The sequence below is a fragment of the Amblyomma mixtum genome, chromosome 1 (genome assembly GCF_055824585.1).
Source record: "Amblyomma mixtum isolate Tamu chromosome 1, ASM5582458v1, whole genome shotgun sequence".
Taxonomy (NCBI): Eukaryota; Metazoa; Arthropoda; class Arachnida; order Ixodida; family Ixodidae; genus Amblyomma; species Amblyomma mixtum.
This window is the reverse complement of record NC_143012.1, coordinates 88,333,050-88,344,118: the sequence shown is the minus strand read 5'-3', so window position 1 is coordinate 88,344,118 and position 11,069 is coordinate 88,333,050.

Genomic DNA, 11,069 nt, shown 5'->3' with positions numbered 1-11,069 from the left:
TTTGGTTTATGGGGTTTAACGTCCTACACCGACTCAGGCTATGAGGGACGCCGTAGTGAAGGGCTCCGGAAATTTCCACCACCTGGGGTCCTTTGACGTGCACTGACATCGCACAGTACACGAGCCTCTAGAATTTCGCCTCCATCGAAATTCGACAGCCGCGGCCAGTAAATTATAAGTAATATTGCAGTTAGATAATGTCTAGCTGAGTTCGTGTTCTGTAAAACGCACTTCGCTCAGAAGAGCTGCCAGCATTAGACTCTAAAAAAATTACCGACGATTACGTTACTTCCTAATGCGAAATTTGAGCGCAGCAAATAAGCTGTTTCACCTTTTCGATAGATTGAGGCAAAGAAATCGAGCAACACATGTATGCGCTATCACAGAGTTTTTTCTTTATTTTTCACACGTATTCCTTTAACAAAGATTCCACTAACAGTTCTTGACAGTCATGAAGGAAGCTTTGTGGTCGGAGAAATAGACTGATATATGTTCGACTTGGTACACCAATGCTTGATTCTCAAAGACGAGATCTATACAAGTGCCTCGCGAGGTTGTCACAGCCGTGGGACGCGTTACGAGCGAGAGGAACGGGATGTTCTCCCGCATAAGTGTTAGGAAATTGCTGTTTGTCTTTATGTCAACATTAAAGTCCCCCACTACTAACATCGGTGTGGATCGATGGACGGTTAATGCGAGTTGCAGGAAGTGCACGACGTCTTTCGTGAGTGCGGTAGGGGCGAAGTAGGCAGCTACTACCAGCAAGCCGTTGGGCAACTTTGCGGCGCACAGTTCGCCAACTTCATGTGACGTGCCAAACATTTCGACTGGTATTGCAGAGAGACCTGTGCGCAAGTAGATAGCGACTCCCGCCGCTCTGTTGTGGTCTCTGCGAGCACCACAGCAGTATAGGAAATCTATGATTTCGAGAGGCTCTTCGGGATCCATCCAGGTTTCAGCAAAGCAAAGTACAGAGGAATGGCGCAGAATGTGATCGTGGTGTACGTCCTTGGCATGTGCGGCAAGGGAGCGTACGTTAAGAATGTGGTTGTGAATGATGAATCAAGTGCTGCCAGCGAATGACGCGTCCATTGGCTGTGTGCGTGTGTTACTGATATGTGGTTAACATGTTAAGCTTCGCCTGTAAGAGTGGAACGCGACAGCGTCTTGCAACGCTGCCAGGGAGTCCACAGAACGCCATCGCCAATTCAGCTGTACGCCTTGCTGGACGGTAAATTTATTTTTTGAGGAAAGGCAATGTATCTCTCTCGCATATCTGGGTGGACACCTGCACCTCGCCGTAAGGGAAAGGGGGAAGATGGGAGTGAACGAAGACGCGGTATTAGCTAGACGCGCCTTTGTTCATTCCAAACCATTCAGCTGGCATTACGGAGCGGCTAGCGTGCTCGTATCGCACTCCGGAGACCCTGGTTCGATTCCTCAACTCGACCAATTTCGTTCTCGGTTTTATTGATTTATGCGGTCTAACTAGAAAGGTTAATTAGGCTATTTCATATTTATATTATTGTATTTCTATCCATCGTGTTCTGTCATTAACCTGACAATTGTTGGAACTGTCTAGGATGTTCGACACAACGTATATGAAACGAGCAACGTCTTACTGAGTGGGGAAGTGCGTGGTGGGGGAGGGAACGCGGCTTCGTACTTATCTGTTTTTTTTTTCAGCAGCGTCTCCTTCCGCGGACGCTGTTGTCGCTGCGGCGCGCGTCTTTTCTTTTCTTTTCTTTTCTTCTGACCTCTTCATTCTCCTCTATATTAATTAGGCTAATTGATTTATTAAGCAATTAACTAAACTCAGTCCAACTTAGTTGCAGCATCACTATACGATCCCTTTGATTGGTTGCATGGTTACTAGCCAAAGTACAATTGGCCCCATTTGAAATTCGCGCACTGTGACGTCACGAGCATTTCGACCAATTGAAAAGCGTGACATTGGGGGCGGAGCTGGTTACGAGGCCGATGCCGACGCCGACGACGACGCGAAACCCAGGAACGGACGCCAAAGAGCTGCGCTCTAAAAAAGAAAGCCCAATTTTCGGCTTACAAGCTGCATATACGATGCAGATAGACAGACCCATTTCTTCCATTCATTATGCGGGTTCAAACTGCATACACTTTCTGAAAATTTTTTGCTTGAGAATTGTGAAATTTCGTCTAACTAGGCTCGCAAGAGTCAACTAATTCTGATTAGCTGCCTAAAAATGGCGGCTTTAGATAACGATAAGATCTAAACTTACGAAGATAACAGTTATGACTGCCTAGCTCAATTTCTTCTAGGTGTGTTTCATTACGGACGGATAACTAAAATTAAATTAGAATAAATTGTTCTTGTCATCACTTTCGTAATAAGCTTAAAACAAGCGCTTAAAGGGTTAAAACAATGAGCTCGGTTGAGAAAAAAAAAATTGTAGAGAACTGCAGTCTGCTGCACCCGAGAAATGCGAAAGCATTCGTGTTTGAACGCCAGCGTCTACGCTTGGCTAGCCGTTCTTCGCTCTCTTCGGGCGTCTCGGCTGCTCGCTTCTTCCTCTGCTTGCCCGCTCAGTACCGAGCGACGACTCCGGGATCCGGCCAGTGCTGCCTATTGGCTTTTTCAAAGAGGTCCATGGGCGCCGCCATATTGGGCTGTGGTCGTAGCACAGGAAAGAGTTGGGGATGAAGCTCCCTGGACCTTCTCCGCACAGCCCAGAAAACCGGTTTTCCCAGGGGTCGCGAAAAGGAAGAGCGGCGGCCGAAGACTCCTCCCCTTCTTCCATGGCGAGCGTCTCATGACCGAGCGCATTGCCTCCCGTACACATTCAGCGGCGCGCGCATGCGCACTGCGCACCTGTGGCGTGACTGAGGAGCCGGCAGCGACGTTGGCGGCGGTTTCAGCGCACCTGTGACGTCACGGGCGGCGCAGCTGGGACATCACGCGCGGTGCATATGTGGCGAAACCGGTTGCGACGGGCTTGCGACACTCCCTTTCAGGCACCGGCGAAATCGCTGAGGGTAGGCCAGTGTAGCTTTCGCTACAAAAATTGGAGCGACACAAGTTCTGCCTTAAGGATATGATGCTATAGCGTTGATAAGTTAATGCCCATATATGCGGAACTGGTCATTCCCAACTTTAGATTAATATATCATTGGGACTCCTCATACCACCCCTTTCGCAATCCACTGCTCTGCGACGGCAGGTGCTGTCACGGTAGGTCGTGTGTGACCGAAGTTGATCTTCTCGAGGAACCTTGCGCGATCAGCCACTGATTAACTGCTACCCACCAGTGTGGTTAGTTTGTTAGTTTGGCAGGTTATGGCGGCCCCACAAGGTCATGTGACCTAGCTTACCCACTTAGGTTGCTTCTCACACCACCTTGTTTATCGCCCACCACGCCTACAACGACGACAATTCCCATGCCAGGTTTTCTGCTTACGGGGCCGTTAACGCTATCGAGTTAAAAGTGGCTGAAAGGCAGCACTTTTACTTGCTGTAAAGTCCACCAACTCTCTACGGAACTTACGGCGTCCTAACTTCCAAAATTACGAGGAACTTTAGCGGCTAAAGTGGTGAAAGGCGAAAGCCTGAGAGCTGCATTCTGCTACGCGATTGTTCACTGCACATTTTGTTGGTGCATTAATTAACTGCCAATTAATGACGCTTAAGCTTCGCCTTTAGGAGTGGAACGCGACAGCGTGTAGCAGCGCTGCCCTTTGAACGCAACGCTTTTTGAAGAAAGGAAATGGGACTGTAGTTCTCTGTCATCTCGGTGGACACCTGAGCCGCACCATACAGGAAGGGAGGAAGTGTGAGTGAAAGAAGAGAGGCCGTAATTAAGAAAATGAAAATTGTATTTCAGGAAAGGAAATTACGCATAAACTGTCTCTCATATCTCAGTAGACACTAGTCGAAAATTGTATTTGAGGAAAGGAAGTTGCGCAGTAACTGTCTCACATATTTCGGTGGACACCCGTCAAAATTCGCCCAGTGACGACAATTTGGACCAATCTGAAACACAGACAAATACGCCTTGCTCGTTGGTAAATTGGTTTCTGAGGAAAGGAAATGTATCTGTCTCTGATATCCCGGTGGACACCTAAACCTCGCCGTAACCGGAAGGGAGGAAGATGGGAGTACACCGTATTCATTAGACGCATCTTTGTTCATTCCAAACCATCGAGCTGGCATGGCGGAGTGGTAGCGTGCTCGACTCGCACTCCGGAGACCGGGGTTCGATTCCTAAGCTCGGCCAATTTCTTACTCGGTTTTATTTATCTGGTCTGACTAGAAAGGTTAATTCGAATAATTGGTTCAGTAAGCAATTAACTAAACTCAGTCAAACTTTCTTGGAGCATCACTATACGATCCCTCTAATTGGTTGCTTGGTTAGTAGCCAAAGTATAATTGGCCCCGTTTGAAATTCGCGCACTGTGACGTCACGACCCTTTCGACCAATTGAAAAGCGTTACATTTCTGTCGACAGCTCCTGCTTACAACGATGAGGCATTAAAGGCTTCCGCCTTAAAACATGGTGAGCTCGCCGTAGCTGTTTGGAGTAGTGTTGGTTTCCCCCTTGCCGTCGCTCGAAAGACAAAAGACTTCAGGCAACTACATGGCTACAAACAAACTCGTACCCAAGTCGCTAGATATACAGTAAGATTTGGCCTACGCAATACACTCCAGAATAGGTGTGGTGCGGAGAGATAGCCACCCTCTACCACTCCACATGGGGCTGCCGGGCAAGCCCGAAATTACAAACCCGCCAGTCGAGCAGTGGGAGGAGCTTCTGTCCAGCTCCGACCCGCAAGGTCAGCTTGCGCTGGTTGAGCGGGCCGAGGAGGCAGCAAGAACCAATGGGATCCTGTACCTAGGAACACCACCTGCTGCTCAAGACCCAAACCCCGAAACCGCCTCCCATTTTGCGGGATAAAGTTTTATACTACTACTACTACCTGAGTAATTTGCGATTCGCTGATGACGTTGCCTTGCTAAGCCACTCAGGACAAGAACTGCAAAGCATGATCAATCGGTTAGACAGGCAGAGCAGATCGGTGGGGCTAAGAATTAACATGCATAAAACCAAAGTAATGTTCAACAGCCTAGCAAGGGAACAGCAGTTCGCAATTGGTAGCGAGGTGCTGGAAGTAGTAAGAGAGTATGTCTATTTAGGGCAGGTAGTGGCAGCTGCTCCGGATCATGAGAGGGAAATAGCTAGAAGAATAAGAATGGGGTGGAGCGCATATGGCAGGTTCTCTCAGATCATGAATGGCAGTTTACCAATATCCCTCAAGAGAAAAGTATACAACAGCTGTATCTTACCGGAACTCACCTATGGAGCAGAAACGTGGAGGCTAACAAAGAGGGTTCAGCTTAAGTTACGGACAACGCAGCGAGCTATGGAAAGAAAAATGATAGGTGTGACTTAAGAGATCGAAAGCGGGCGGAGTGGGTGAAAGAACAAACGCGTGTTAATGATATCCTAGTTGAAATAAAGAGGAAGAAAATGGCTTGGGCAGGGCATGTAATGCGAAGGCAAGATAACCGCTGGTCCTTAAGGGTGACGGAGTGGATTACAAGAGAAGGCAAGCGTAGCAGGGGGCGGCAGAAAATTAGGTGGGTGGATGAGATTAAGAAGTTTGCGGGAATACGGTGGCCGCGGCTGGCGAAGGACAGGGTTAATTGGAGAGACATAGGAGAGGCCTTTGCCCTGCAGTAGACGTAGTCAGGCTGATGATGATGATGATGATGAACTTCCAAAACATGGTGAGCGCTCCGTAGCTGTTCGAAGTAGTGTTGATTTCCCCCTTGCCGTCGCTCGAAAGACACAAGACTTCAGGCAACTACATGGAGACGGCTACAAACAAACTCGTACCCAAGTCGGTAGATATACAGTAAGATTTGGCCTACGCAATACACTCCAGAATGGGTGTGGTGCGGAGAGATAGCCACCCTCTACCACTCCACATGGGGCTGTCGGGCGAGCCCGATAGTTACAAACCCGTCAGTCGAGCAGTGGGAGGAGCTTCTGTCCAGCTCCGACCCCCAAGATCAGATTGCGCTGGTTGAGTGGGCCGGGGATGCAGCAAGAACCAATGGGATCATGTACCTAGGAACACCACCTGCTGCTGAAGACCCCAACCCCTAAACCCCGTACCATTTTCCGGCATAAAGTTTTATACTACTACTATTACTACTCTACGGCATTGATGTGTTCATACAAGTTTTATACGCCACCTTATTGGTGGTTGCGTCAGTTAAGTGGCGTGCTGTACGCGCGAGGATTTGTAAATAGGCTTCCCTGGCCATATATAGCTTCCGAAGTCATCCGCGTAGAAGCATCGCGCTCTCGGTCAATGGAGCCCGTGCGTGTTACCAAACTCAGCAGTGGCACGCTATGGGTGTGGGATGAACGCAATCGCGAAAAGCCATCGTGGATTCGCTCTCGGGCTAATAGATTATTCAGCGAAAGAACTGAGATAAATAAAAAAAAAAAGATGACTCGTCTATGAAGCTAAGCACCGTCTGCTGCGCGCAACGACTCGTCTGCTTTCCGGTGAATGAAGCCATCGCCTGCGAAATTAGCCGTCCGGCTCGCAAGGTTGTTGAGCGGCAGGCCAATCTGAGTAGCCGAGTTCGCACGGCGTTAAGGCGCTGGCTAATAGATTGCGCGAGGATACAAGGCAAAAAGAAAGAAAAGTACAAGCAGTCGGCCTTGAAGATTACGCTGTCGTCTGCGTAGTAAGCCATTTCGTGTCTGGTAAATGGAGCTATACATCTGCCAAATTTAGGGCACCTCTAAGAGAGCTCCCTGAAGGACCGATAAGTACGAGCCGAAGACTTCTCGGCATTTCGTCACGGGCTGAGCTAGATTATGCAAGAACGAGATAGCTTCCAGTTCGAGGCGGCTCGCGTAAGTTTCCTAAGCGCGCCGTATGCCTTCGAAGGGCGTCTTTTCGTGGAGGCGGGGGATTTTCTCGCATTGCTTCATTCGGTTTTAAGAACAGCGTGGTATTTGAAAACGCAATTTTTTTTTAGCGCTCGAAATGGATGGCGAAAATGAGCCCTGACCTAGAGAAAAAGTGCGGCGAAAAAAAAGTCTTCCGCTAAAAAGTTAGTTTCCTTTCTTCTTGGCATAGTCGCAAAATCTGAATTCTGCGTGTTTAAAGGGAAAGTGGAGTGACAGGTACCTTGTAATATAGATGTACCATGTGCATCTGCCACCGATTACTGCAATGCTGGTAACCCTGCGTACAAATTGTTTATTTATTTATTCATTTTACTTATTTATTTCAGGTTCCTTCATGGCGTTTGGAGGGCATTAGAGAAGGCAGTGAGTGGTTACAAATTCGTACAGAATGATATACACGACGGGTTATTTAAAACTATAGCTAACGCGTGTATTTAGCAGCATCATTACACAAGATTTCGAAGTGAAGAGAATACAAAGTAAACAACAGTGCAAAAAAGTATGAAGTGCAAAAAAACTCTCAGGTTTGAGAAGCAAAACTATACAAGGTAGTGTTAAGGCATAAGGTCATTTAGAAATACTCATAACACAAGCTATAATACAAAGCAATAACAACATAGCAACAGTAAGCGGCAGAAATAACGAAAATGCATGTTTAAATTTGGCGAAATCGCTATATATAGGGTAGCAACGTGAAAATAAATGAAACTACCATTTTATCTAGTCCACTACAAAATGATCCCGCAACCGTTTTTTGAATTCTTCAGTGTTGTTAGTAGTAAGTAAGGCTGCAGGTAGGCAGTTCCACTCCGATGACGTCCTGGGAATGAAAGATGCCAAGCAAGCAGTAGTGCGGCAAAGTGGGATGCCGACCCTGTGGGGATGATCAACGCGTGATGAAATGCAGGTAGGTGGAATGAACAGTGCTTTTTTTAGGTATTCGTTCATGTGAAAAATTTAAAAAAAAGGCTCAGTCGTGACACATTTCTGCGCGTCTCAAGGGGTGGTAATGACAATGCATTTTCCATGAGTGCCACGCTATATGAACGATTGTAGTCCGAAAAAATAAAACGGGCTGCTCGATTTTGTACAGCTTCAAGAGCTGTTATCAATGATTTAGTTTGCGGGTCCCAAATTGAAGAAGCATATTCTACCTTAGCACGCACCAAAGATTTATAGAGTGTTAGTTTGACAGAAGAAGAAGCAAGAGAAAAATTTCTTTTTAGGCATCCCAGCATGCGATTGGCGTTGGCGACAATGTGGCTGACATGATCATTCCAAGTGAGGTTTGGGGTTAGATACACACGAAGATATTTAAACTATGTAACTGGTTTTAAAGATGTATTGTTAATAAAATAGACTGGATTATTATCCATTTTACGGCGTGAGAAGCGCGTCACTTTGCATTTAGTTTCATTAAGGGTCATTCGCCATTTAGAGCACCAGATAGAGACTGTGTCCAGGTACACTTGTACATTTTCAAAAGTTTGTGCCCCTTGTTTTTTTTTTATAGTTACAGTGTTTTACCTCTGAAACTGTACAGAAGGAGTAGACAGGGAGTACGGTGTGCTCTAACACACTCCCTTTTATAAAAGAATGTGCGCTAGAGGACTGCTTACACTCGTTTCACTCCCATATAGGATTATTCGCGTTTCGAGTGCGCCTCTCAATTTACAGTCGGCTATTAACTGTTTGAAACGCTCTTTAGTTGCCGGGGTTCTCCTCTCCGACAAAGTAAATGTGGCCTCGATCTTTTTGCCTTGACACGCCACAGTTATGTGCCCTAGCCACAGGAAGAAAAGATCGTAAAAAATACAATTATCGTCAGGCATGCTACATGGGGGCGCTGCGAAGGAAGAAAAGCTTAGCATGGTGGCAATTGCCCCCCCCTTCCCCCCCCCCCCCCAGTTTCAAAGGGGGCGCTCCTATACATCCATCCATCCATCCATCCATCCATCCATCCATCCATCCATCCATCCATCCATCCATCCATCCATCCATCCATCCATCCATCCATCCATCCATCCATCCATCCATCCATCCATCCATCCATCCATCCATCCATCCATCCATCCATCCATCCATCCATCCATCCATATCCATCCATCCATCCATGCGTTCTTTCCGCCCCTGTCCCTTCCACTCACCGTCGTGATCATCAACACAAGGTCACAGTGCCTAATTGTAACACAGTGACATGTGCGCAATCATCTTTTCCGCTAACCTCTAAAGAATGGAATTCCCTACCCGCATCATTAACTAGCATCACTGATTCAACTCAATTTAGAAGAATAGTTACCACTCTGATTACATAATGATCGCTTTTGTATTTTATTGTAGTGTTGTGTTCTCCACGTACTAGTATTGTTCTTAAACTATTTTATTAATCTGTTCCGTGTTAATTTTGCTCACTTCTTTTTATCCTGCCTCAGTTGTTCTATAGTTTTGTATGAATTGTGCTTTGTTTACTTTTCTTGTTATCAACTGCCCTTCCCCTTTAAAATGTACTCTGTACCCTGAGGGTATCACAAATAAATAAATAAATAAATAAATAAATAAATAAATAAATAAATAAATAAATAAATAAATAAATAAAGTCGTACGTTTCCTCTGTCCAACTGTATACTAAAGAGACGGGACGAGAAAAAAAGTCTGTACTGAAACACACAGGCGGGCAACGCCAAAATGCAAAGTCTGGCCCAAGACACGCGATGTTAGGCTACTTAAGACCCAAGATTTCGAGAGATCGCCGGCGAAGACCCGTACAGACTTTCATCATCATCATCAGCCTGACTACGCCCACGGCTGGGAAAAGGCCTCTTCCTCGCCTCTCCAATTAACATTGTCCTTTATAAGAGACTCATAACAGACTTTATAGGGCATGAATACATGCCGTAAACCAGTCTAGACAGGGGTGCTTCTTTTCTGCAAACGTGGTATACGGGCCTTTTCCTCTGCCTTGGTTTCAAATATGCGGGTACTTTAGTACTGTACATTCAGCACGTGGCAACCGAGATGGAATGAAAAATAGCTATGCGTCTATCTGGCCTTGACAACTCCGAACTTTTTCATAACAAGTGGCCCGCAAATAAACCGTCGCACCCTGTTCTAAATTTACTCTGCTGACTGCACCACGACGGTTGGGGAAAGTACACAAGCAGTGGTATGCGGCTCGGCGCTTTAACGTCATGCCTTTTGATCTGCCACCCTCTATGGGTTGCCCATGGAGCCTTCCGAGTGTAGTTTGCAAGTATAGGGCTCTCATAACTGTCCATCCACTGAAACTGCGGTATGCAAAGCTGGGGCTGAAAGCTTGCCTAGGTAGGCCTCCCGTTTACCTATTTTGTTCGGAAGTCGTTCACTCCGTGGTATGCTGAAAAGGGACCCTGATGAATGACTTGACTATTTTAAGAAATATCTGAAGGAGGCTGGAAAATAAGCAGGCAAAAGTGTTTATTGCTCGACTAAAACTTAGACCCATCAGCATTCATTTTGAGTAATGAGGGCCCTGCACTACTACTCACGCCGTCAAGCAAGCAGGTCTCAGTTGCATTTACAAACAGCGATATGAATGCTACAAGTCTTTTGATGTAATTTCTAAGAACTACGAGTCCTCTAGGGAAAAGAAACGATGAAAGGGTTGACTTTAAGCACAAAAAAAAAAGCCAGTGATGGTCAACTACAATACTCTCAAAGCTCCATACACGTCGCTTCCTACCTCATTGTCTAACACACAGATTGTTTTTGGTTTTCACTCAAGCTAAAACAAAACCGAAACTATGAAATGAAAACGTTCGAAAACATGAGAGTGTCCGAGTAAGGTGGGGTGAACACAGGTGAAACAAAGCTGCAGCTTCATCTTCAAGGCGAATTTTCTTCAGGTCTCACCTCTTGGTCTTCTGGAGACACGATAGTCGAAACTGCTTGCTTAGCGATGTTTAGAGCTCTTTTCACTACGCAGCGCTGCTGTTGACCGAGCACAATAGCAGTTGCGGTGCACAGTCACAGCCAATACGCAGACATCACTGATCACTTCCAAAACAGAGTCCTTGTTCATTCTTGGCTGCTTGAGATGGCTTCACGTGTTTAAAATACAAGTAAAGC